Source organism: Mandrillus leucophaeus, unplaced genomic scaffold (assembly GCF_000951045.1).
Source record: "Mandrillus leucophaeus isolate KB7577 unplaced genomic scaffold, Mleu.le_1.0 Scaffold802, whole genome shotgun sequence".
Lineage (NCBI taxonomy): Eukaryota > Metazoa > Chordata > Mammalia > Primates > Cercopithecidae > Mandrillus > Mandrillus leucophaeus.
The window spans coordinates 597,266-603,033 of NW_012108720.1; positions in this window are offsets into that span (position 1 = coordinate 597,266).

Sequence of the window (5,768 nt, forward strand, 5' to 3'; positions counted from 1 at the left end):
TGAGTGGCCTTATTTCTGAGTTTTCTAATTCTGTTCCATTGGTCTATGTGTCTGGTTTTGTACCAGTATCATGCTGTTTTGGTTACTGTAGCTCTGTAGTATAGTTTGAAGTCAAGTAAAGTAATAAGATGCCTCCATCTTTGTTCTTTTTGCTTAGGATTGCCTTGGCTATATGGGCTGTTTTCTGGTTCCATATGAATTTTAAAATACCATTTTCTAGTTCTGTGAAAAATGTCAATGGTAGCTTCATAGAAATAGCATTGAATCTATAAATTGCTTTTGGAAGTATGACTATTTTAATGATGCCAATTCTTCCTATTCATGAGCATGGAATGTTTTTCCATTTGTGTCATCTCTTTGAACAGTGCTTTGTATTTCTCCTTGTAGAGTTATTTTACTTCCCTTTTTAGCTGTATTCCTAAGTACTTTATTCTTTTTGTGGTAATTGTAAATGGGAGTTAGTTCATGATTTGGCTCTCTGATTGCCTCTCATTGGTGTATAGGAATACTAGTGATTTTTGTACATTGATTTGTTTCCCAAGATGTTGCTGAAGTTGTTTACCAGCTTAAGGTGCTTTTGGGCTGAGACTATGCAGTTTCTAGATGTAGGAACATGCCATCTCCAAACTGGGATAATTTGACTTCCTCTCTTCCTATTTGGAAGTGTTTTAAATCTTTCTCCTTGCCTTATTGCTCTGGCTAGGTCTTCCGATACGATGCTGAATAGAAGTAGTGAGAGAGGGAATCCTTGTTTTATGCTTGTTTTCAAGGGGAATGCTTCCAGCTTTTGCCAATTTAGTATGATGCTGGCTGTGGGTTTGTCATAGATGACTCTTATTATTTTGAGGTATGTTCTTTCAATACCTAATTTATTGAGAATTCTTAACATGGAGCGATGTTGAATTTTACTGAAAGTCTTTTCTTCATCTATTGAGATAATCATGTGGTTTTTGTCTTTAGTTTGGTTTATGTGATGAATCATATTTATTGATTTGTGTATGTTGGACCAACCTTGCATCCCAGGAATAAGGCCTACTTGATAATGGTGAATAAGTTTTTTGATGTGCTACTGGATTGAGTTGCCAGTATTTCATTGAGGATTTTTGCATCTATGTTCTTCAAGGAATCTCATTAGTTTCAAAGAGCTTCTTGATTTGTGCCTGAAGTTTTCATTTTTTGTTGTTGTATCTCTGCCAGTTTTGGTGTCAGAATGAAGCTGGTCTCATAGAATGAGTTAGGAAGGAGTCCCTGTTCCTCAATTTTTTTGGAATAATTTCAGTGGGAATGGTACCAGTTCTTCTTTGTGCATCTGGTAGAATTCAGCTTTACATCTATATGGTCCTGGTATTTTTTGGTTGGTAGGCTATTTATTACTGCCTCAGTTTCAGAACTCATTATTGGTCTATCCAGGGATTCAATTTCTTCTTGATTCAGTTTTGGGAAGTTGTATGTTTCCAGGAGTTTATCCATTTCTCCTGTATTTTCCAGTTTACTTGCCTGGAGTTCTTCATGATATTCTCTGATGGTTGTTTGTATTTCTGTGGGGTCAGTGGTAATATCCCCCTTGTCAATTCTGATTGTGTTTATTTTAATCTTCTCTTGTTTTTTCTTTATTAGTTTAGCTAGAGGTACGTCTTTTTTATTATCTTTTTTTTTTCCCCAAAAACCAGCTTCTGGATTCACTGATCTCTTGAATAGTTTTTCAAGTCTCAATTTCATTCAGTTCAGCTCTGATTTTGGTTATTTTTTTGTCTTCTGCTAGCTTCAAGATTTGTTTGCTTGTGGTTCTCTAGTTATTTCAGTTGTGATATTAGGTTGTTTACCTGAGATCTTTCTAACTTACTGATGTAGGTATTTAGTGCTATAAATTTCTCTCTTAACATACTTTAGCAGTGTTCCAGAGATTCTGGTATATTGTATGTTTGTTCTCATTAGTTTCAAATAACTTCTTGATTTCTACCTTAATTTCATTATTTACTCAAAAGTCGTTCAGGAGCAGGTTATTCAATTTCCATGTAATTGGTTTTAAGTGAATTTCTTCGTCTTAATTTTCAATTTGATTTTGATGTTGTCCAACAGATTGTTTGTTATTATTTTAGTTTTTTTGCATTTGCTGACAAGTGTTTTACTTTTGATTATGTGATCAATTTTAGAGTATGTGCCATGTGGCGATGAGAAGAATGTATATTCTGTTGTTTTTGGTTGGAGAGTTATGTAGATATCTATCAGATCCATTTGATCCACGGTTGAGTTCAGTTCCTTAATATCTTTGTTAATTTTCTGTCTTTATGATCTCTCTAATATTGTCAGTAAGGTGTTAAAATCTCCCGCTATTTTTGTGTGGGACCTCTTTGAAAGTCTCTAAGAACTTGCTTTATAAATCTCAGTAAGCCTGTCTGTATTGGGTACATGTATATTTAGGATAGTTAGATATTCTTGTGGAGTTGAACCCTTTACCTTTATGTAATGCCCTTCTTTGAAAATTTTTTTTCTTTCTTTGTTTAAACTCTGTTTCACCTGAAACTAGGATTGCAACCCATGCTTTTTTTCTGTTTTACATTTGCTTGGTAGATTTTTCTCCATGCCTTTATTTTGAGCCTATATGTGTCATCACATGTGAGATGAACCTCTTGAAGACAACATACCAATGGTTCTTTATCCAGCTTGCCACTCTGTGTCTTTTAATTGGGGCTTTTAGCCCATTTACATTCAAGGTTAGTATTGATATGTGTGGATTTGATTCTGTCATCATGATGTTAACTGGTTATTTTGCAGACTTGTTTATGTGGCTTCATTATATTGTCACTGGTCTGTGTACTTCAGTGTGTTTTTATAGTGCCTGGTAATGGTCTTTCCTTTCCATATTTAGTGCTTCCTTCAGGACCTCTTGTAAGGCAGGTCTGGTGGCAACAAATTATCTCAATATTTGCTTGTCTGAGAAGGATTTTATTTCCCCTTTGCTTATGAAGCTTAGTTTGGCCAGTCTGAAATTCTGGGTTGGAATTTCTTTTCTTTAAAAATGTTGAGTATTGGTCCCCAATCTCTTCTGGCTTGTAGAGTTTCAGCTGACAGGTCCACTGTTAATCAGATTAGCTTCCCTTTTTTGGTGACCTGACATTTCTCTAGCTGCCTTTAATATTTTTTCTTCATTTCAACATTGGAAAATCTTGTGATTATGTGTCTTGGGGATGATCTTCTTGTGAAGTATCTTACTGGGGGGTCTCTGCATTTCCTGAATTTCAATGTTGGCCTCTCTAGCTAGGCTGGGGAAGTTCTTATGGATGATATCCTGAAATATGTTTTCCAAGTTGGTTCCATTCTCCCCATCTCTTTCAGAGACACCAATGAGTCATAGATCTGATCTGTTTACATAGTCCCATATTTCTTGGAGGTTTCGTTCATCCCTTTTCATCCTTTTTTTTTCTCTATTCTTGTCTGACTGTCTTATATCAGAAAGCCAGTCTTCAAGCTCTGTGATTCTTTCCTCCACCTGGTCTATTCTGCTATTAATACTTGTGATTGCATTATGAAATTCTTGTAGTGTGTTTTCAGCTCTATTAGATCAGTTACATTCTTTTATATACTGGTTATTTTGTCTGTCAGTTCCTGCGTTGTTTTATCATGAATTTTAGCTCCTTGCATTGGGTTTCAATATACTTCTGTAGCTCAATGATCTTCATTCCTATCCAAAGTCTGAATTCTATTTCTGTCATTTCAGCCATCTCAGCCCAGTTGAGAATCCTTGCTAGAGAGGTAATGTGGTTGGTTGGAAGAAAGAAGGCATTCTGGCTTTTTGAGTTTTCAAGGTTCTTTCACTGATTCTCATCTTTGTGGGGCTTAACTACTTTCAATCTTTGAGATTTCTGACCTTTTTTTTAATTGTATTTGATGACATTGGGGTTTGATTGTGGCATAAGGTGAATTCAGCCATCTGGCTTTGTTTCTGTAAAATGTTAGGGGGCCAGCACTCAACTCCTGGACTGTGTGCTCTAACTCTGGAGGACTTGTATTGGGCCCTGACTTTGTTGTCTGCCTCCTCCACATTAGAAATCCACTGTGCTGAGGTTGTAAGTGAGGCATGGTCGCTGTGTTAGCCAGTGTCCAGGTGCCTGCTTCCCTGTAGGTGTTCACTACAGAGTCTGCTTACCTGTAGGCATCCACCATAGTGGTGGAGGCTACACAACTGAGGGGCAGGTGGAGCAGGAGGCCCCTGCTGGCTACTGTGTGCATAGTCATGCTGGAGGAGGTATTGGCTCAGGGGTAGGGTGCTGGCAGGGGCTGGTATGGTTACCTTCTCCATTTCCCGCAAGTGGGAGTGATCCCTCAGAATGGGCAAGGATCAGAAGTTCTCTGCTTAGTGTTAGCACAAAGGCCGGATGCCTGTGGGGACAGGGCTGGCTAGCTCTGTGCCCACAAAGGCTCCATCTGGCATTGATGGGGGGAATGAGGGCATACTGCACTCCCATGTGCTGGCAGGCCAAGGAAAGCAAAACCTGCTGCTGCAGACACATGCCAGCAATGTTGGGAGTTGCCGTGCATCGGGGGAAGCTGCAACATGGGGAGGGAGTGTGTGGGCTGGTGCATGGCCATAGGGGTCACTTTACTGGAACTCTCTGCCAGTCAGGCATGGTCCGTCAGTGCAGAAGCTAGGGTGCTGGCCTCCAGGGCACCTGAGACTTCCCTGCAAGAAGGTGTTGCCAGACTGGATTCCCTGGAGAGGCCAGCAGACCAGGGGGTGCTCAGACTGCCCCGCAGAGTTCAGGTTAGACAGTTCCTAGGGTTAACGTCTCCTCTGGGAGCCAGTCGAGCCTAGGGGCATGGCCATCCCTGGCTGTGCTCTGCTGTGGATGCTCCTGCACCAAGTCCTCTGGGCTCCACATCAGCTGGCTTGCTGCTCCTACCACTTCTCTAAGCAGATCTCCCTGACAACTCGAGTGTCTGTGGTGGTTGAGGGGTCTCCTCCTGCTGGGGTTCCAGAGGCCATGATGAGAACAGGTTGCTTCTTGTCAGTTAAACTCACTCATTCCCCTGGAGCTGTTGGGGGCCAGGAAGGAGTCTGATGTGCCATAGACCCAGGCAGGGTTTCCAGCTTTCTCCCCTTCATCCCAACTTCTGTGTCTTCCCTCTGTCCACTCTTGGTACCTTCCCTCTGAACATCTGTTAGAAGCATGCCAGTCATCTTGGTCCCTCAACAGGAGCTGTTCTATGTGGCTGTGTCTATTCAGTCATGTTTCTCTCCCCTGATTCATCTTAATCTAAGTGAAATATCTTAGGAAAAAACAGATTTGTCCTTATTTTGTTTTTAATATTACAATTTGAAGCTGTTTGAATCATTTAAAAGGATATCAAAATGTAATGCCTATTTCTATACACCAAGATAATACATAAAACAAGGAATTGGTGTTTTTGTGTAGACATATTTCTCTCTTTGAATAAGGTTTTCAATAAAATCAATACAATTTCATTTAAAAATCCAGTTTTTAAGACTTTCTCAGAGCTTAGTGTAAAACATTGTGTTACCTTTAAAACTTTAATACAAGCAGGCATAGGTTCTCACAATGCAATTATAGATGTGTTAATCATTTATTTGATGGATCATTTTAAAGATATTTTTGTGGAAATACAAATGTAAAACAAAGGTTCTTGATACTAACAAATTCCAGTGCCTCCCTCATATTTCTGTTATTGACTTCATCAAGCAGTCTTTGTGGTAGTCATGGAAATGTGCCAGTTGGGTATTCCTTCATGAGAAAACCTGCACTAGGAGT